The sequence below is a fragment of the Lissotriton helveticus genome, chromosome 3_1 (genome assembly GCF_964261635.1).
Source record: "Lissotriton helveticus chromosome 3_1, aLisHel1.1, whole genome shotgun sequence".
Taxonomy (NCBI): Eukaryota; Metazoa; Chordata; class Amphibia; order Caudata; family Salamandridae; genus Lissotriton; species Lissotriton helveticus.
The window spans coordinates 689928938-689950897 of NC_136061.1; positions in this window are offsets into that span (position 1 = coordinate 689928938).

A 21960-nucleotide genomic window follows, 5' to 3' on the forward strand; every position below is an offset into this window, starting at 1 on the left:
TAAGCAAGTCTCGGCTATACTACTAGCCAACATAAAAGCAGAAGCAGCATCTGTGGCGATCTACCAAAAATTAAAAGAAACAGAAATAACAGACCAACCTTTTGAACTTGCCAGAATAATTGAGAAGTGCTATGAAGAATTAGGTAGAGATAGTTTGGGTGGGAAACCACTAAAACCACAACTAACTGAAAATCCTGAAAAAACATTTATTAAGAATAATCTCATCACTCCAAAAGTGGGTGGGTAATAAACAAATTACTCCCAGAGAAAAACAGTTTCAGTCCAGAGGAAGATCTCCCCAACGGAGAAATAGATCTTCAGGACGAGGGGACAGGTCTCCACAATGGGAGCCCCTGAAAAAAGATACAACCTTAGAAATAGGGACAATTTAAGAAAACCTGACAGATATCAAGATAATGATACATGTCCCTCTCGATCTTTTCAGACTTCCTCACAGAAATCGGAAAGAAGAGGATGGTCAGAACATAAAGAAGAGCGCGTCAAGTCCAAAGACAAGGAACCTGCTCATCAAAGTAAAAAATTACAATTACCCAAAAAGAAGGTAGCTAGTATTAAAATAAAACATGCCGAGGATTCTGAGGACACAGCTCAAGAACGCAGAATGGGCCCAGACAATGCTAGACAGTGCAGCAGAAGTGACCATAGCTCGCAAGATCCTGATGAATCTTCTGGAGACAGTGGACACGAATGAATACATTCAGGTGGAATCTGCAGACACCAGAGATAGTGTACCCCATAAATTATATGAAATAATATTACGTATAGAAGGGGACAAAACTAGGAAAATAAGAGGTCTCTTTTGGGAGAATCTATCTAAAGGCTATGATATCCTTCTAGCAGAGAACGACTGGCCACCAGAGTTTGTCAGGGAGTAGCCACATGGCGAAGGAATGATTATGCCTGCCTTCTCAAAACACATTCCAATTCATAAAAAATACACATATGCTAGAAAATGGGCAGTGGCCCAAGCCCCTGCATTATATAAAAATCATGTAGGATGGGATGAGGATTCTCCTCACCATAAAATTCAGTTAAAAAATCAACCTACTGCACAGAGGCAGTATCCTGTTAAGCAAGAAGCTAAAAAACAAGTCAGGGAGATCTTAGATCAACTTGAATACCAGGGGGTGATTGAAACATGCACCTCACAAATGAACAACCCTTTGTTTCCTGTCTCCAAACCAGACGATTCATATCGTGTAGTTTTGGACTACAGACACCTAAACTCTTGTTGCAAAACATTTGCAGTACAAAACTCACACAGTGCAGCACTAATGAATAACATTGTGAGCAAAAAATATAAAACGACAGTAGATATTTCAAATGGGTTCTTCTGTCAAAACATTGCACCAGAAAGCAGGTATTTGACCGCTTTCTCCAGTATGGGGGCCCAGTGGCAATTTTGTCGTCTACCCCAGGGATTCAAGAACAGCCCAGGATTATTTTCAGCCAGGGTAACAGAATTACTACAAATGTATGATGATGAGGCATTATCTTATGTCGATGACATCTATCTTACAAACGATGACCTGGAGACACACTTGAAAAGAGTGAACACAATTATACTTGGGTTCGCATCTGAAGGGTACAAATTCAACTTTAAAAAATCACGAATTGCCCACCTCACTGTCCTATTTTTAGGATATGAGTTATCAAGTGAAGGCAAAAGCCTAGCAGACAACTTCTTAGAGAAGAGTGCAGTACTCCAAGCTCCAAAAACGCTGAAAAAAATTCTAGGTTTCCTGAATTTCGGAAGAACTTACATTCTAAACTACGCAGAGAGGGTTAAACCCCTCTACGAATTAATAAAACCTGATTTCAAACCAATTAATTGGACACAGAAACACACAAAAATGTTATGATCAATACAAACAGACATGTTAACTAAAACAAAACTGCAAACACGCGCAAACTAACGCAACCTTATAATCCGAGTCATCCCAGGAAGATGCGGATTTACGTACCTGACCTCTAATGAGGGAGAAACGGTACCAATAGCTTATAAATCACACTTGTACACACAAGCTGAAATGAAATTCAGTTCTACTGAAAAAATTCTGACTGCGGTCCAAACTGCTGTAGCAAAAGAAAGAGCCCTAGCCCAAGGGAAGAGCATATCTGTTTTAACAGCAGTATCAGCCCTTGAGGCAGTAACAAGACCGAACATTCCAAATGCTATGGCATTAGATCCAAAATGGATACAATGGGTTAATTCTCTTACTGCAACATACGTGATACACGCATTTAATCCCAAAATGAAAAAGCTAGTACATCTAGAATACGAACATGAATGTCCTCTGTCGATCGAAATTCTGCCTCTCGAACAGTACACCTGTGTAATCTACACAGACGTATCTGCACAACACTACGTTGTGGATAAACAAGTTTACGATGCAGCATGCGCAATTGTTAAAGGTCGCTGGCGCATAGGTAAATTCAGACCAATGGTCACTAAAACTGAATCACTCAGAAACTGTACAGCTCAGCGAGCTGAACTACAAGCTTTAAAGATGGCGCTTGAGAATGCCGATCGCGAATTCCCCACACTAATAGTGTGTGACTCGCATTTCTGCGTCCAGTCTTACAATGATTTCATGCAGAACTGGGTTCAAAACGGTTTCAAAAATGCAAAAGGTGTCACAATAAAGCATAAAAAACTATGGGAACAAGTAGTTCTTTTACAGAAAGAACTACGAAAGACTCACGTGATATATACGCAGAGTCTTCGACGTGATGGCGTTCACGTTGCAGGGAATACCTTGGCTAACAGTTGTGAACAGGACAAGATACCAGCCCAGACACCTCTATTAGACAGCATTAGGCTATCTACACGCAGACGTCCACAGGGAAAGAAGCGATCCCATAAATATTAAGACGAGATTCATTTGGATGTGGCCTCAGCGCTCGGCTGATGCCAGAACTGTTATAAAAGATTTGCGAGTCTTTATCGGCACATACGCAATTGGCATGCTACATTCTGACCAAGGTCCTGCGTTTAGCTCTTGAGCTTACAAGGAGGCCAGGGCCAGCTTGGGCATTACATTGCGGTACTCTAGTCCATTCCATCCTGAGGGAAATGTGGTAGTGGAAAGAAAAAACCGTGGCATAAAGCAATCTATAACAGCGAGGGTATTAGGTTAGGGTGATGGGTGGGTCAAACATCTAATACGTGTCCAACGTAGTCTTAATAATCTGCCAAGACATTCTCTGGGTGGAATCACTCCGTATGAACTTTTGTTTGGGACAAGAAAGATAATCGAAGACCTCGATAGTCAGACTTCAGTGGTGGAACAAAAAACCTTTGATATCAAAGATCGTTTGGCTGTTTTACAGGACTTAAATGAGACAAGAAGAAGTCTAAGTAACAGAAAGTTAAAGCCAACAGCCACTGAAGAAAAACCACCTGTCTCAGCAAGACCTGTCTGGATTTCAAAGATCGGGGATCTGGTCAGAGAAAAGATCGCGGTGAAGAAGGAATTTGGGCCTTCTTACAGGAAAGCAGTACCTGTCTTATCAATCAGCGGAACAAGATCAGTAGTACTACCGCCTCTTGCTGGTAAAAAGGAGAACAGAGTTGCATCAATGGACCTGGTAAAACCACAATCATGTGGCCAATAATAAGTAGTAGGCCCAGTGGACTCCCAAGATGTAGCAGAAGACCAAACCTTGCTACAATTCAAGAGGTTCAAACTGAGAGACTAATCACATTTGATAAACCTGCAGTGAATAAAGAAGGACTATGCAACAAAGCCATGGAACTTGTGCCTCTTGAAACCCAAATTGCAACATTTCATCATGAAACACCTGTCTACAATGATGTAGCCTCTGACTATACTAATATGACAAAAGAAGAAGAAACTACAAAGACTAATAAGAATCCTGAAGCAATTCCAACAATTGACAGAACTGCATCTGGCTACTTCATCAATTTCGATGACTTTTCTGAATATCCAAGTGAACATGAAGAAAAGCCAGCAAATAAAACTTTCTTTTTTTTTGGTTTTAAATATTTTTATTGAACATTTTTATCCCCTTTTTTGATACATCAAAAGTTATACAATCAAACAAACAAATATTTTCACACATAATGGTTACAAAAAGTACTTTCTACATTATCCTCTTACTATATAGATAACAGGAAGTATAATACAACATCAGGCAGGACTTTCTTTGAAGACATGGAGACAAAAGAAAGAATTAGAAGAAAGTAAAGGAAAAGAAGAAAGAAGAGAAAAACAAAGAAAAAAAAAGGAGAGGGAGAGGAAAAGAGGAGATAAAAAAGATGAAAGAAAGGGGCATCATAGTAAATCCAGGTCTACGGACTAGATTCCTCTTTCTATTGCCTAATCGGGTCCCATATTCGCTCCCCCAGCTTTCTCCCCTTTTTCCCCCTTCTAGCGTATATTGCAGTCTCCAGGTTATATATCGATAGTAACCTGGCTAACCAGTGATGATATGTTGGGGGTATAACGTCCAACCAAGCTGAAGCAATACATAATCTCAACACTGCCATTGCGACAAATATAAAATATCCCCCTTCATATGCCTATCATTATTGTTAACTCCGAGGAGGATTATCGAAGGTGAAAGAATTATATTACCACCGAGCACACTACTGAGAAATCTCTCTATATCTTTTTGAGTTGATTGCAAAAGTGTGCATGTCGCAAACATATAGGCTACGTCAGCGTCTGCACTTCCACATCTAGGGCAGTTGATTCCTGAAGTCCCTCCCCACTGTGCAATTCTCGCAGGGGTATAATATAAATGAAGTAGAGTTTTATAAGGCTGCGCCTGGAGGGGTGCAGAGCATAGGATACTATGCCCCAGCTCTAACGATATATGAAAACATTCCTTTCCTATTGCGAGCTTGTTCGCCCATTTCTCCGCCATCCTATCAGTGTCATCCTGCTTCCCTTTTATCAGTTCCGAGTATAACCTCGTGATCGTGCAGTCCGAGCCTGCTTTTATAATATCCATAATTGTGATTTTGCCGAACCCTGCCGGTCCCCCCCTCTTTGTTTCGATGTAACTTCTTACTTGTAGAAATTTGAAAAAGTGTCTCGGATCTATTCCATACTTTGTCTGCAACTCCGAAAATTGCAATACCCCTTGTATATTCCTAACATCACCAATCATCCTTATCCCCTTCCTTCCCCATTCTCCAAAAACCAAGCCCGTAAATATATCTGCAGGGAGAGTAGGATTCGCACTCATCCTAGTGTAAGCATTGCATTTCCCTAATCCTAAACTTTTTGCGAATGTTTTCCAGACGGTAAAAGCTGCCAAAATCGTCTTAAATCGTGTCCTTTTAAAATAACTAAAATCTGTAAACTTCAAAAACAAGTTCTCTGCTTCTGCTCCCATAACTAAACCGTATATTGCTAATGTACCGAACTCATCCTGCCCTTCTGTTTCTGCCCCTCCTAAGAGACCTGCCATATTTTGTAGTGCCGCTGCCACTTACCGGCTCCAGGAGGGGTCGTTCTTCACCACCAGCACTGCTCAGCGCCACTGGGTCCCTGACGTTGTGGCCGCCCCCGCCGCTGTGCAGCGCCATCGCACGGCCGCGGAGCGGAGCGGACCACAACTCCCAGCGTGCCTTGCTAAACCCACCGCCCACTTCCTGCACAAGCGCCAGGAGGCGCAACAAAAGGCGGCAGCACCCGGAGAGGAGCGGGGGTCATTTCTGCCACTTACCGGCTCCAGGAGGGGTCGTTCTTCACCACCAGCACTGCTCAGCGCCACTGGGTCCCTGACGTTGTGGCCGCCCCCGCCGCTGTGCAGCGCCATCGCACGGCCGCGGAGCGGAGCGGACCACAACTCCCAGCGTGCCTTGCTAAACCCACCGCCCACTTCCTGCACAAGCGCCAGGAGGCGCAACAAAAGGCGGCAGCACCCGGAGAGGAGCGGGGGTCATTTCTGCCACTTACCGGCTCCAGGAGGGGTCGTTCTTCACCACCAGCACTGCTCAGCGCCACTGGGTCCCTGACGTTGTGGCCGCCCCCGCCGCTGTGCAGCGCCATCGCACGGCCGCGGAGCGGAGCGGACCACAACTCCCAGCGTGCCTTGCTAAACCCACCGCCCACTTCCTGCACAAGCGCCAGGAGGCGCAACAAAAGGCGGCAGCACCCGGAGAGGAGCGGGGGTCATTTCTGCCACTTACCGGCTCCAGGAGGGGTCGTTCTTCACCACCAGCACTGCTCAGCGCCACTGGGTCCCTGACGTTGTGGCCGCCCCCGCCGCTGTGCAGCGCCATCGCACGGCCGCGGAGCAGAGCGGACCACAACTCCCAGCGTGCCTTGCTAAACCCACCGCCCACTTCCTGCACAAGCGCCAGGAGGCGCAACAAAAGGCGGCAGCACCCGGAGAGGAGCGGGGGTCATTTCTGCCACTTACCGGCTCCAGGAGGGGTCGTTCTTCACCACCAGCACTGCTCAGCGCCACTGGGTCCCTGACGTTGTGGCCGCCCCCGCCGCTGTGCAGCGCCATCGCACGGCCGCGGAGCGGAGCGGACCACAACTCCCAGCGTGCCTTGCTAAACCCACCGCCCACTTCCTGCACAAGCGCCAGGAGGCGCAACAAAAGGGGGCAGCACCCGGAGAGGAGCGGGGGTCATTTCTGCCACTTACCGGCTCCAGGAGGGGTCGTTCTTCACCACCAGCACTGCTCAGCGCCACTGGGTCCCTGACGTTGTGGCCGCCCCCGCCGCTGTGCAGCGCCATCGCACGGCCGCGGAGCGGAGCGGACCACAACTCCCAGCGTGCCTTGCTAAACCCACCGCCCACTTCCTGCACAAGCGCCAGGAGGCGCAACAAAAGGCGGCAGCACCCGGAGAGGAGCGGGGGTCATTTCTGCCACTTACCGGCTCCAGGAGGGGTCGTTCTTCACCACCAGCACTGCTCAGCGCCACTGGGTCCCTGAGGTTGTGGCCGCCCCCGCCGCTGTGCAGCGCCATCGCACGGCCGCGGAGCGGAGAGGACCACAACTCCCAGCGTGCCTTGCTAAACCCACCGCCCACTTCCTGCACAAGCGCCAGGAGGCGCAACAAAAGGCGGCAGCACCCGGAGAAGAGCGGGGGTCATTTCTGCCACTTACCGGCTCCAGGAGGGGTCGTTCTTCACCACCAGCACTGCTCAGCGCCACTGGGTCCCTGACGTTGTGGCCGCCCCCGCCGCTGTGCAGCGCCATCGCACGGCCGCGGAACGGAGCGTACCACAACTCCCAGCGTGCCTTGCTAAACCCACCGCCCACTTCCTGCACAAGCGCCAGGAGGCGCAACAAAAGGCGGCAGCACCCGGAGAGGAGCGGGGGTCATTTCTGCCACTTACCGGCTCCAGGAGGGGTCGTTCTTCACCACCAGCACTGCTCAGCGCCACTGGGTCCCTGACGTTGTGGCCGCCCCCGCCGCTGTGCAGCGCCATCGCACGGCCGCGGAGCGGAGCGGACCACAACTCCCAGCGTGCCTTGCTAAACCCACCGCCCACTTCCTGCACAAGCACCAGGAGGCGCAACAAAAGGCGACAGCCCCCTCCGCCTCGCGGACGCGCGCGGGCGGCGCCGGGCGGAGCCCGGGCAGAGGGCGGGCCGTCCGTGGCCGTCAGGGGACTACAGGGGACGGGACGGGCACCCCCCCTTCGATCTGCACGCCGGATAATGGGTAAGCGCAAACTTCAAACATCTGTCAATGGGGGCACATCTAAGGCTAAAATTGCGCGAAATACTCCAGCTTCATCTAACATAATGACTTTCCTGACCTCAGCTGTCGGCAAGCTAAACCAGGAAATTGCTGATAAAGAACGTGAACTAGGCTTGGACCCTATATCGGCGGATAGTCAAACTTTGCCCACACTGACCAGACAACCAATCCCTTTGGACCCGGTAATTTTGATTGAAAAAGCACCCATTACTAGGCAACCAGATACAGATAATGCACTGGTACAAGAGGGCCAAGAGGGTCAAGTGAACAATAACCAAGTTCTACAACACTCTTCTCATGATTGCACCCAGGAGCCTGAGCTTGAACCCCAGACTAACAAGTGCACTAACAAACAAAAGATGCATGGTGCACCGCGTTGTAAGCAACAAAATATCTCATTGAGTGCCCTGGAAATCTCTATCAAGGACATGGTGGAGAAGGTCCTTGTTGATAATCTTGAAGGGGTACTCATACAAATCTCCACAGACATTATAGACACTCTAAGGGAATGTGTTTCCGATATTCTAAAGAAATGTGATAGGATAAATAAATTTATAACATCCTTCGAGAAGGATCCTCGGTGCCCACTACCCAAAATCACCCCACAGTCTCTTTCTAACGCTCAGGGACAACCCCAATCCCCTATGGAGCAGGGGAACACTGTACTAACCTACCTTCAGATTCCACCTGCACCACCACAAGTGCAAAATGGTCGTGGCTCTGGGCAAGGGGATAGCACACTTATCACTAAGCTACCTTTGGCACCTAAATCTTGTCCACCGCTGGCGGTGCCTATGGCACCTATGGTACTCACCCAAGATGGGCTTAACCCAGCAGGGCCCAGAAGACATCGCCTGAGACCGCCAGTTCACCTTCCACCAGAAGCTACACCTTTTGTTGCAATTTTGGTGAATATACCAGTATTAAAACCGGGGGAAACTGAGTCTAATGACTCACAGTTGGCCAATATAAAAACATGGTGTGATGCTAACTGTACTGGCCCTAATAATATCTCTGAATATATCCACACAGGTAGACGTGTGGATTGGGTGGGGTATTCTAAGAAGAAATTCTCTGGGGATTGTCTGATTGTTAACTTTAATAGACCCCATGAGGCCTCCCGTCTATTCTGGGATGCAACAGAGGTCAGAGAGGATGGGATAAGAGCAGTTCCCTTAGGTTTCTTCTACCCCCCACCAGTACCTCCGAAAAGGCTCCCTGAAAGGGCTACTCGCAATGTTTTACCAACTAAAACACACTCTATTAGCCCTTGGGCGACCCAAACAACTGGTATGTTACCTAAAACCCATGTAATACAGGGAGGCGAAATAAGAAATGGTCTGGAGCTAACAAACAGGTTCTCGGCACTTTCTAATTTAGAGGAAATTGATTGACTAGCTACTTGTGATAGCATCAGTGACCCATTGTTCACAACTAACATTAGAAACGAAAGAGGTATTACTGCTAACCTAATGAGCTGGAATATTGCAGGACTCCGCTCGAAAAGGGATGATACAAAATGGTTGAATCTATTCAAAAAGTGTGATGTAATAGCCCTGCAGGAGACATGGGATATGGCTTGTGATTTTTGGTTAGATGGGTATACATCCTATTTCTTAGCAGCACAACCTTCAAACTCTGGTCGTAACAAAGGAGGGTTGCAGTTCTTATTATCAGTCAAAATGAATGGATCTGCAAAGGTATTAAATACACTATCCCAAAACTTTCTTGTTTTGGAAGTCACATTGATTAATAAATCCAAATGTGTTCATATTAATTTTTATAATGCCACCCAAAGCACTGGTGATATCGAAAATCTCAATTCCCTGAATGAGTTCATGTATAATTTTAAAGAGAGTCAAACCACGCCGATATATTTTATATTGTTGGGAGATTTTAATGTACATCTATGTCAACAAAACTGTCAGTTAAAAGATACTCTGAATTTAGATATGTTTCAACCCCCACATTTTGAACATTCTGGTAAAGGGACAGCTTTAGAAGATCTTCTCCTTCAGAACGATCTTTATGAACCAGAGTTCTTTGATAGCAATGAAAGGGTCCCAACCTACAGAGCTAGGGATTGTAACACTATCATTGATTATATATTTATCTCACCGGTTATGTTGCAGAATGTTGTTTTTTATAATGCTATACACACCACACACAGTGATCACAACCCAGTTGTGTTGAACATGGAGGATAATATTTTATTTTTATTTAATAAAAACTCTGAAGTAGACATCGCCGTAGATATAACCTTAAAGGATCAAGGGAGACGTGTGAAATGGAGTAAAATTATTCCTGAGGATTTCCTTTACTCCCTTAATGAGAAAGTGGGCAGTGACATTAATGTCTGCAGGGAGCCACTGAAGTTCAAAGGGAATATTATTGGGTCCTTTGAAGCCATCTGTCGTCAGGTGGCAGATGACCTAAAATGTAAATCTATAAAGAGAGAGAAAAAGGTAGAGGGGTGGTTTAACAACGCATGCTCCAAATCACATCGAGAATTACATAAAGCACTGAAAAAGGTACCCCGTGATAGATTGGAGGTGGCTAGGCTTAGGAAACAGTATAATTTGGATATTCTAATGAGGAAAAGGGAAATTAAGAAACAGGCCTGGGAGGATCTGTATGAGAAAGCAACCCTGAGGGATAGCGCAAAATTCTGGACCATTGTTAATACCCCTCTGTTCAATGGGAAAGATAACGCACCACTGGAGGTAAATATCCCTGAGAAGGAATGGCTGGACCATTTTCAAAAAATCTATGGCAGCAACCTCGATTTAGGACAATCAGACCTAACATCGATTGACACACAAGACCCCCTCCCAAGTTTTACCATTAAAGAAGTACAGAGTGCAATTGAGGATATGTCATCACAGAAGGCTCCTGGTCCAGATGGCGTACCTGCCGATATGTTTAAAACAAACTCAGAAATGTGGTCAGTTGTACTTACTAACGTTTTCAATGTAGTTGGTATAGACAAGATAAGACCTCCAACTACCTGGTCACAGTCAGTCATCATCCCCATATTTAAGAAGGGTCAAAGGGGGGACCCTAGATGCTACAGACCCATATCTCTGCTAGATTCCTCATTTAAAATCCTTGGTAAAGTAATACTAGAAAGAATCTCAGCCTGGGCTACTGATAAAAACATCTTGTGTGAAGCTCAGTATGGCTTCAGATCTGCCAGAGGTACAGAAGATCAATGCCTTAATTTACACCTTATACTGAGCAAATACACTGTAGCATCAAGGGGGATGATGTATTTGGCCTTCATGGACTTGTCCACAGCTTTTGACCTAGTCAATAGGTCAAAGCTGTGGACAATACTCCTTGAAAAGGGACTGGACCGTGCACTTGTGGATTTTTTGGCGCGTCTCCACAGTGATTTAAGGGCAACTATCCGCATGTCTCAAGAAGGGAACTGCACCGCTTTTTTTAAATCGGGAAGGGGAGTGCGCCAAGGGTGCATTTTGGCACCTATGCTCTTCTCCCTTTATATTAACTCACTGGGTGAGTCCCTAAAAATTGCCTCTACAGATGTACCTCGCATGGGTGGTTCCGTGATGCCGGTACTTTTATATGCCGACGACACGGTACTGATGTCAAGGACCCCTAGGGGTCTTCAACATCTATTAAACACATTTGGGGCTTTCATGCAAGATCTGGAATTAGTGATTAATGCAGGGAAATCACATGTTATGGCTGTGGGTAATTGCAAGAGTAATTCCAGAACCCTGTCCTGTAATGGTTCCGCACTTACCAAAGTTAAAGCCTTTACATACCTAGGAGTGGTGTTCGACGAGAAAGGGACATGGGCACCACAAATCCAGAACAAGACCGCTGCAGTAAAACGATCGTCTGCTGCTATACTGGGGTTCGCAAAACGCCTTGGCGGCAAACCTCCAGAGGCTATACTATCCATATATAAAGCTAAAACCCTGGCAATAGCCAGATACGGAGCCTCTATTTGGGGTTATAAGAACACAACCCACATTCAAAGAGCAGAGAATATATTCCTGCGATCTGTTCTGGGCTTATCAAAATCCACACCTGCTTTTTCAATCCATATGGAACTAGGGATGGGTTATATTGAAGATATGTTGTCCCTGGCACCATTAAGGGCATGGATTAAAACTTGGCTTAATCCCAATTTAACACTTAACCACAAGATTATCAAAGACTGCATGGGGCGGGATCGTGTGGCAGAGATTGAGTGGCTTTCATACATTAAAAAAATAGCAGGATATCTGATCTATATACTAACCCTGAAGGCCTAAAAAAAGATGACATTAGTTGGGTAAAATTGGAATATACAAAGAAAAGAGAAGCTGAAAGAGAATCATGCAAAATTACGAAGCCAACCGTGAGATCACATTTCCTGACAATTACATCTTTAGCTATCGAACCATATTTGGCGATAGTAAATAAACCTTTCCACCGGTGGCTTCTCACTAAATTTCGCTTCAATCAGGCTCAACTTTTGCTGGGTGAATATAGTAAATGGTGTAAGCCCCATGAGAACGTCCCCTGCAAGTGTGACGACTTCTCAGACCAGGATTCTGTGCATTTTTTCTTTTTTTGTCCATTATTCAGAAATGCTAGAGAGAAATATATTAAGCCTATACTAAAAGATCAAATGTTTATCCAAGTCAAACCGGCTTTTCTGTTCTTACAGCTAATGGAAACACCTTTAATTATGTATGGGGTAGCAAATTTTCTTACAACGTCTATTAGGTCCAGACGAAAAAGACTTCAATCACCGACTACCTGACTTAGTTTTTGTAAAAAACCGTACGCCCTGTCAGGGTAGCACTATAAAATGATTGTATTATAGGCTTGTAAATATTACTATAAATAGATCATCCAGCAAACCTTTTAGTACAACCTGTGTAAATGAAGTGAAATTTTGTAGGAAAATATAGACAGTGTAAATATGATGTAAATTCTTTGTAAATTCCTTGTAAATATATCTTGGTACTATTGGAAATTTGCATATAATGTCTCTTGTTTTAACGTTGCTTATATAAAAATTCTTTTGTATATCCCAGTGATCAACTTTGAATGTATAGCATACTTTTATGATTTTAATTTAATCGAATAAAGTGTTTTTGACTCTGACTCTGACTCTAGTGCCACTGCCCAATAATAAAGTTTTAAATCCGGCAGTGACCATCCTCCCCTATCCGGGGCAATGCCATATACCTAAGCGCTCTCCTTGTATTTCCTTTTGCCCAGATAAATCTGTTGATCATGTGCTCACATTCCTTAAACCATTTAAGATCAAACAACAATGGAATCGCTCTAAAAATATATAAAAACGTAGGTAAAACTATCATCTTTACAATGTTGGTACGTCCTACAATTGAAAGATGTAAATTCTCTAGCCTATCCAAATCTTTCCTCACTTTAGCCAAAATTGGTGTTATATTTTTCTCCACTAGGGTATCTAAGTCAGATGAGATGGTCACTCCCAGGTATACTCCAGCCTGCACCACTTGATGATCAGAGCATTCCACAAAATTGTTTTTTATTATTTGCGTTTTACTAGTGTTCAATGCATATCCTGAGACTTGACCAAATCTCTTAGCCTCAATCTCAACCTGTACTATAGCCTCTGTGGGGTTAGGTGTTATCACTGCCACGTCATCGGCATATGCAAGCACCTTGCATTGACCCATAAGCGTGTGCAATGGGGGAATACTCTCACAGCTCTCTATTCCTCGAATCAGCGGGTCCATGTACATCACGAATAAAAACAGGGAGCATGGACAGCCCTGTCTAGTACCTCTCCTTATTGAAAGAGGGCGAGTTGAGCCTGTATTGATCCTGATTGCAACTCTCGGGTCCCTGTATAATGCCTGGATTGCGTTAATGTAACCATCACCAAAGCCTGCTCTTCTTAAAATATGCCACAGATAGTCCCAGGAGACCCGATCGAAAGCTTTTTCTGCATCTAATAGCATTACCGCCATCGGGTCTCCTGCTACCTCCATGGCATCGAATAATGTAATAACCTTACGCGTGTAAGGAAGAGGAGAGAGGCGATCAGCAGTAGCGAGCAGACAAGGGTATTATGGCGCCAAACTTGGATCTCTAGATTCCTGGTAGGACTATCGCTATGCAAACAATGTCCTGGTGACCGAGGCGGCATAGTTGGCGAAAATCACGTTGAAATCATAAAAAAGGAAAGTGGACAGGCCTATACCCAGAATAACTATATCTTATCAGTCACGACTCCCAAAATCCAACTGGAAACGTTTTCCAACGCATCGGTGCAACATAATTCTATTTTGTATGCTAAAGCCCTAGTCCTGATGAGGCTCAGAATCCAAAGGGGCTGAAACGCGTCGACAACCTTGGAAACGGACACCCCATGAATTCAAATTTGGCGACAACTAAGAAAAGAGCAGTTTAAAATAGTAGGGATAAAATAATCTATTTCCCGGAAACTGCAAGAGTAGGGTGTACCAGTAAGATTGAGGAATACTCTTTAGATAACAAGATATAGAGTATCCATTTAAAGAATAGGGGCTATTTAAAAACAATATGTAAATAGTGTAGTAATTTTTTCACTTTTTCATTTTCTAAAAATGTCCTTTTGAGATTTTTGTATATTATGTGATAGATTTGTATATATTGTATTTTTAGATTTAAAGAACCCAAAAGAAGTGTATCTTTGTTTGAAAAAGAAAAGTGGAAAGTAAAAGAATAAATAGACAAAAAAAGATATGAGTGAATAAAACACACTATATAAAGAATATATATATATATTTTTTGGATTGATTTTTTTAGGTTTCAGGATTTAAATGGAATATATAACTGAGTTGATTTATTTCTGAAAAGTTATGTAAGGTCAGATGGGTAATTGATAGACCTATCTGTAATAAGGATTTATACATATTGGTTCCATAGCATCATTTTTGTTATTGAAACCACTCGATGATCAGAGCATTCCACAAAATTGTTTTTTATTATTTGCGTTTTACTAGTGTTCAATGCATATCCTGAGACTTGACCAAATCTCTTAGCCTCAATCTCAACCTGTACTATAGCCTCTGTTGGGTTAGGTGTTATCACTGGCACGTCATCGGCATATGCAAGCACCTTGCATTGACCCATAAGCGTGTGCAATGGGGGAATACTCTCACAGCTCTCTATTCCTCGAATCAGCGGGTCCATGTACATCACGAATAAAAACAGGGAGCATGGACAGCCCTGTCTAGTACCTCTCCTTATTGAAAGAGGGCGAGTTGAGCCTGTATTGATCCTGATTGCAACTCTCGGGTCCCTGTATAATGCCTGGATTGCGTTAATGTAACCATCACCAAAGCCTGCTCTTCTTAAAATATGCCACAGATAGTCCCAGGAGACCCGATCGAAAGCTTTTTCTGCATCTAATAGCATTACCGCCATCGGGTCTCCTGCTACCTCCATGGCATCGAATAATGTAATAACCTTACGCGTGTGGTGAGTCGTACCCCTGCCCGGGGTAAACCCATGTAGATTACTGCTCACAAGGGAACTTATTACTTGAGCGAATCTTGTTGCTAGGACCTTAGAGAATATTTTGGTATCAGAGTTCATAAGCGTAATTGACCTAAAAGAGCCGGGTTCAATGGCTGGCTTCCCCTTTTTTTAAATTATCACAATGTCAGCACCACTCCATGACCCCGGTATAGAGTCCCCAGCCTGAGCCTTCTGCATCGTTGTTACCATGTCCTCCCAAAGAACATCCCAAAATACCTTTTAGAATTCTATTGGAATTTGGTCAGGACCTGACGCTTTACCAGAAGGGAGATTTGATAAAGCAATTTTAATCTCTTCTGAATCTAACAGTTTTTCCTATCCTTTCAACGAAAAAATAACTGAACTCTTTCATCAACTTGGAGAAACATATCTGATTTCACCATGGATTGAATTGTGGATTGTGTTAGATGTACTTTTCCTCCTACTCTGGCTTATTTTGGTTTTAAGCTTGGGAAGAATGATTGATGGAAAATACAGTACAATGGACACAGCAAGTCAGAAAATCAACTTGGTTCTAAAGCCTCACCGATCTTCTCACATTGAAAAAAGTGAACTATCATCAGTAAACATCACAGCCATTCCTATACCTGGTGGTGTAGCATGGGACGCTACTGACTACGATATCTATGGCCCGGTGGAACTCTTGAAATATCTACATCAGTTCAAGGTTTCTTTAAGTGACTTTGTATCACCTAGCACTTTCTCTGATGATTGGGACTTTGAAAATATTAATAATATGATGTCAGATTTAGAAATGTCAGCAAAATTTACAGAACATGATTATTTAGACGGTTCATCAGATTATGAAGAAATGTATTGCTTTAATCATTATGGGCACCACTATTTGCATAAATCTGCTAATCCTAGAATTGTTTTCACTTATAATCAATGGGAACATTGTCCAACACCGTCAAAAGGCAGCTCGAAAACATTTTATGAGAAATTCCCATACTTCTCAGGGTTTAATAACACTGATCAAGAAACGTTTTATTTTAAAATTATGAATAAGACAGGAATGAAAAACATGTTGACAAATACTAAACTGATTTATTCTGCAAAATGTTATGAAAAATTGTCTGATTTGGTTTTGAATTTTGGAAAAACAACATTGAGACAAAAACTGTCTGGGGTACAAAAGACTGGCAGGTACAAGGTTTAGAATAATTATTCAGAGCCTGCATGATCCCAGAACAGATAATGCTCCTGAATGACACCATTCAACAAACAACCTGTCCTGGCCTAGCCAGGATAAAGGACTTAAACAAACCGTCTATACCAAATACCATACCTGATAGTAATAGCACTACAGATGTGGAGATAGACGTATCCCATATGTAACACCAAAATAGAACTAATACTGATTGGAGAAAATGGTTGCTCTGGCCCACAGACACTAATAACTGTCAAGATAATATTGCATGTATCTCATCTCAAGGGGAGAGGGGTTGGCCTAACGGCTAAGGCGCTCGACCTCGGACCTGGGGAACTGGGTTCGAGTCTCGGTAACGACGCCAAAAACCCCCTGTGATTCTGGGCAAATCACTTAATCTCCCCGTGCCTAAAATGATAGTGTCCTCCTGTAACGTAACTGGTGCTATGTAAAGCGCTCTGATAACTGATTCGGTTCGGTTCTAGTTCGCGCTATATAAAACTCTGCAAAAAAAAAGATAGATTCCTGAACAACAAACAAGGGTTCAAACAGAACAGGCCAGACCCAAGATATTCCCAGAGACAACATCCAGGGATAATACCAACATACAGTGTAGGAAAACTATGCCTCGAATGGCTACAGAAATCCACACTACCTGAAATTAAGCAACACTTGACTTTACTTAAAGAAGGTGCTGACATGCGAGATTTCTTATTGAGACCTCGCGAACAGCGTCAAAAACGTTTCATATACGCTGGTATATATGCTGCTTACAACGAAGCTCGGAAAGTAACGCAAATTGAAACTGCTGAAAAAATACGAGAAATTGATCGTATTAATTTAGAAAAAACACTGTCTGTAGTGGACAATAGGTTAATGACTCTGTCCTCCAGAATGTATTCACTGGACAGTATTGTATCATCTGCTATTGATATAATAGAACAGGATATGCTAATGTTACAACATGGCCAGTCCCAATTATGTTCTATTGTACACTTAGGCTGGACGTTACAAAATCTCCGTTCAGGCTACGTGCCATGGAGTCTAATCAACACAACGTCATTGTTTTCTGTCTTTAACCTTACAGATAAACAAATCTCTTTGGCACAAAGAGGTGCAGACTATACGGTGCTGAGCATTGAAAAACTAGAAAGATTACCATTGACAATCTCCGAAAGACCTGTCGTTGAATGGATAATACATGGCACCATTACAATTCCGGTAACGACTTTTCAGTTTCAATATTGCCAAAAGCACATGCCAGCGGGCCTGTATGAAAGGTTGGGTAAAGGGTACATCAAGTCAACCTGGAATTTACCTTACACACATAGATGTTGGAGTGGGGGGGAAAAGAGGTATTTCTTAGTGGTAACAACTGTAAAAATTCACTGAGCAGTACACTTCTGTGTCAAGGAATTAACTTGCATGGAGCCTGCAAAGGTTCATCAAATAACCTTTCATGCCACCTGCACGGCACCCCTGCTACATAAATAGAGCCTTTTTTCAGACAACTTTCCAATGGCAGTTACGGTATGTTAAGTGACCGCAGCTGTTGTGGCATGGTGCCAGGAACGGCCCATCTCGTCAGTGTTACATCCAGTGTCACTTGCTGAATGCAAGTATTGTATCCAAACAGCAAACCAGACAAGAAGGCAATGATATGGCCTTCTCTGAATATCTCTTCTATTTGAATTGATACTTTAAGCAGAATGAAGTCCATTATTTTACAAACAACTGTGCCTTTAACCTCGTCTAAAGAAACGTATGATCTGAAGTCGCAAGCACCTCGGCAGAGATACATGCAATATTATCAACAAATTGCCCCGTGCATTTCGTAGAAATGTTAAGTCAAATGTTAAACATGTCTGATACCAGTGGGATCGCACATGTATTTAAGACAATTTTTTCGGGACTGTTAGCACTCTTTGAAGCAGTCCTGAGCATCTTCCCGAATTTCGTGCACTCTGTGTTCGGCGGCCTGCCTCTCATCTTGGGACTCGTAGCAGAAATCTTATTTTTGTTCCTTCTGCTCTGATATGGCAAGTCCAGTCACAGACAAAACTCGGGCTACAATGGAAGAAACGCTCCTAGCAATGCGATACCGAGATCGGATTACTAAACTCCTCGGCTTGGCTCGGCTAAAAGATCTGAATACTACCTGTTTTCTTTCATTCAGACCAATCTGGCAAGATTGCATCCTACCTGTTCTACGATGCCTGCTCTGTGGAGAAGAATGCGTGTTAGACGTCTGTCTCACACTCCCATCAGCAGTACCTATGAATATCGATACTTTGCTTGGTTCGGTAACGGCTCATGCAACGTGTTCTCCCCAACGGCTACCTATTCTGATGACGGCATTCGTTGAGACCTCACCATTACGACTAGGTGGCGGTGAGGTACGAGATTAAAGCGGCACATAGGTACAACCGTCTATGACCATTGGTGATCTAGACACCGATGACGGCAATGCATCTCACATATGCACGTTTTCTACTTTTTCGGACATGGTCCAACTTTCACCTACTGTTGTAGACTAATTCTTTGCCAGCCTGTCTGAGTTAATGTTCTCTCCTAACAACGAGAATACCTTTTGAAAACACAAGCACACAGCGTTCCCTGAACTCTGAATTCGGCCTTCAGTTTTGATAAACAGAACTTCTGAAAAATATTGGAACTATTTTTTCCCTGAAAGCGAAATTATTTTTTCCCCGTTCCCCAAATATTTACCTTTTTTGGCACATGATACTCTCTTAAAGTAGAACTATTCTTAGAGAACAAGATTTCTATTTTTGTAAACTCTAGAGACAATATTTTGACTTAGCCTCTAGCACATGTACAGTCTTGTATAAATATGTGATGAAATGGTCTCGACCCTCTCTTCTGTATTAAGAACCATTTCATAAATGTAAATTTCGTGATTCATTCAGTCGCCATTTCAATGTACAATATATGCATTATCTGAATGATACCACTGCTTGAAAACGTACAGTATAATACTCATTTTTCGTGTATATACCATTTCAAATGCATTTTCTGTATTTTGGGGTGGGATGGAAAACACATGCATAGATATGTTTAAAATTGCTTAGTATTTAGTAATGATGGACATTATATGTGGAGTGGGTGTTGTAGACGAATCTAGGACTCTAGTTAAATATTCCCGATTCATGCCCTTATGTGGTTATATGAAATCATATCCTTATATAGGCATTAGAATCATACCCATATTAAGACCTAGCCAGTGCAGTCCAAATATGGCAAGGCTACTCCCATAGACTCCTAGAAAGCACAACGTGTTCTTAAACAAACCAAGCCTCCAGCAGCCCGGGAATTCCCCCTGCTTCTGTATTGATTTGTCCTAGAACTCCCGGAGTCCTGAAAGAACTGCGAGTTCTTATTGACGTCTTATGTCCAACCTTACGTCAAACTCTGCACCTTCCAGGTATAAATATACCAGCATCTGCCTTAGCAAAACACACGGTGGTTTGGAGCAGATCGACTATCTACTTGCCCGACGCCCTGCTGTAGCAAGTCCTGAAGGAAGCCGACCCTCTCGCTGACGCACTGAGAGAGACGCTGTCTTTTCTCCTGCCGAGAAATTCAGCTCCAGTGTTTCCCTCTCACCCTTGCAGGTTGCTGGGAGATCGAGTCCTGAGAGAGAGATACAAGACCTCCTTCATTCTATAACCAAGGTACGGAGCTGATTAGACCCGTAGAGAATTCTTGATTTCGATTCTTGGCAGAAACTATCTTAACTCAAACTACATCACATTTACTCCTTCCCTGTACTAGGCTTAGGTTAGGTACACCGGGGTAGGCGTATCTTAGAAGCACCAGTTGAGTACGTTTAGTCATTATTTTATCACTGTATGTATTTTATAACACGTATGGCTTAGAAGCCATACTATGCTTTTACAGTACTATTTTATACTACTCCTTTTACTGTATGCACTTTACTTTATGACAAGTATTGCGATTGTAGCAATTCACTTCTCTTGCATGAGAAAGAAGACTGTTCAATAAATAACCTCTTTTATTGAAAACGCCCGTCTCTCTGTTTCTCTGCACTTCTGGTGAAACTAAGCATGCACGATTGACTGAGTAAAATAGCTATCTTTTGTTTCCGCGACTCTGGAGGTATACTCCTTATTCTTAAGGGAGCAAAGTTGTCATGTTTATGCGGTTGTCAGAAACTAATCCCTTCTTGTGAATTCGAGAAAGTTTCTAGTGACCTCTGAGCTAGCCGGCATTCATAATTAAGTCTAACATAGTCAATAGAGACCTAGTCGACCTAAGTCCTACGTCTAAACTATGATTTATGTTATTCCAATGCGGAGAGCCTATTGGGAATATAGGAACTACACTACAGGCCAATCTGGGCGTTGCATTGCGGTATTCGAGTCCATTCCATCCTGAGGGAAATTCTTTAGAGGAAAGAAAAAAACGGGACATAAAGCAATCTATAACAGCTAGGGTATTAGGCTCGGGTGACAAACATTTAATAAGTGTCCAACGTAGTCTAAATAATCTGCCAAGAAATTCTCTGGGTGGAATCACTCCATATGAAATCCTTTTTGGTACAAGAATGCTTGTCCAGGACCTTGATCGTCACACTTCAGTGGTACAACAAAAACCCTTTGATATCAAAGACTATTTGGTTGTTTTGCAGGACTTAAATGAAACAAGGAGAAGTCAAAGCAACACATTACAGAAGGCAACGACCACTGAAGGAGAACCACCCGTCCCAGCAAGGCCTGTTTGGATTCCAAAGATTGTGGATCTAGTCAGAGAAAAGATCGCGGATAAGAAGGAATTTGGGCCTTCTTACAGAAAACCAGTACCTGTGCTAGCAATCCACGGATCAAGAACAGTGTTACTGCCGCCCCTTGCTGGAAGAAAGGAGACCAGGTTTGTGTCCATCGACCTGGTAAAACCACATCATGTGGCCAATCATAAGTAGTCAGCCCCGTAGACTCCAAAGATGTAGCAGACAACCAAATCTTGCTCCTATCCAAGAGGTTCAAACTGAAAGACTCATCACCTTTGAGGAATCTACAGTAAGAAAAGGAGGACTAAGCAATAAACCAATGGAACTTGTGCCTCTTGAGACCCAAATAGCAGTTCATCAAGATACTCCTGTCTACAATGATGTAGCATCTGACTATACTAATATGACAAAGGATCCGGTAGCCCCAGTGATTTCAAGTAATCCTGATGCAATACCTACAATTGACAGAACTGCTTCTGGAAATTTCATCAACTCTGATACGTTTTCCTGAGGATCCCAGTGAGCCTGAAACGACGCCGGCAAATAAAACTTTTAAAGAACAAGTAACAGAACTTTTCCAGCAATTTGAAAAAACTTATCTGGTTTCACCATGGGTTGAATTTTGGATTGTGCTAGGGGTACTTTTTCTCCTACTTTGGCTAATTCTTGTATTAACTTTGGGAATGCTGAGAAATGGAAGATATAGTAAAATGGACACAGCAAGTAAGAACAACAACTTGCTCCTCAAGCCACACAAATCATCTCATTGTGAACAAAGAGACTTGA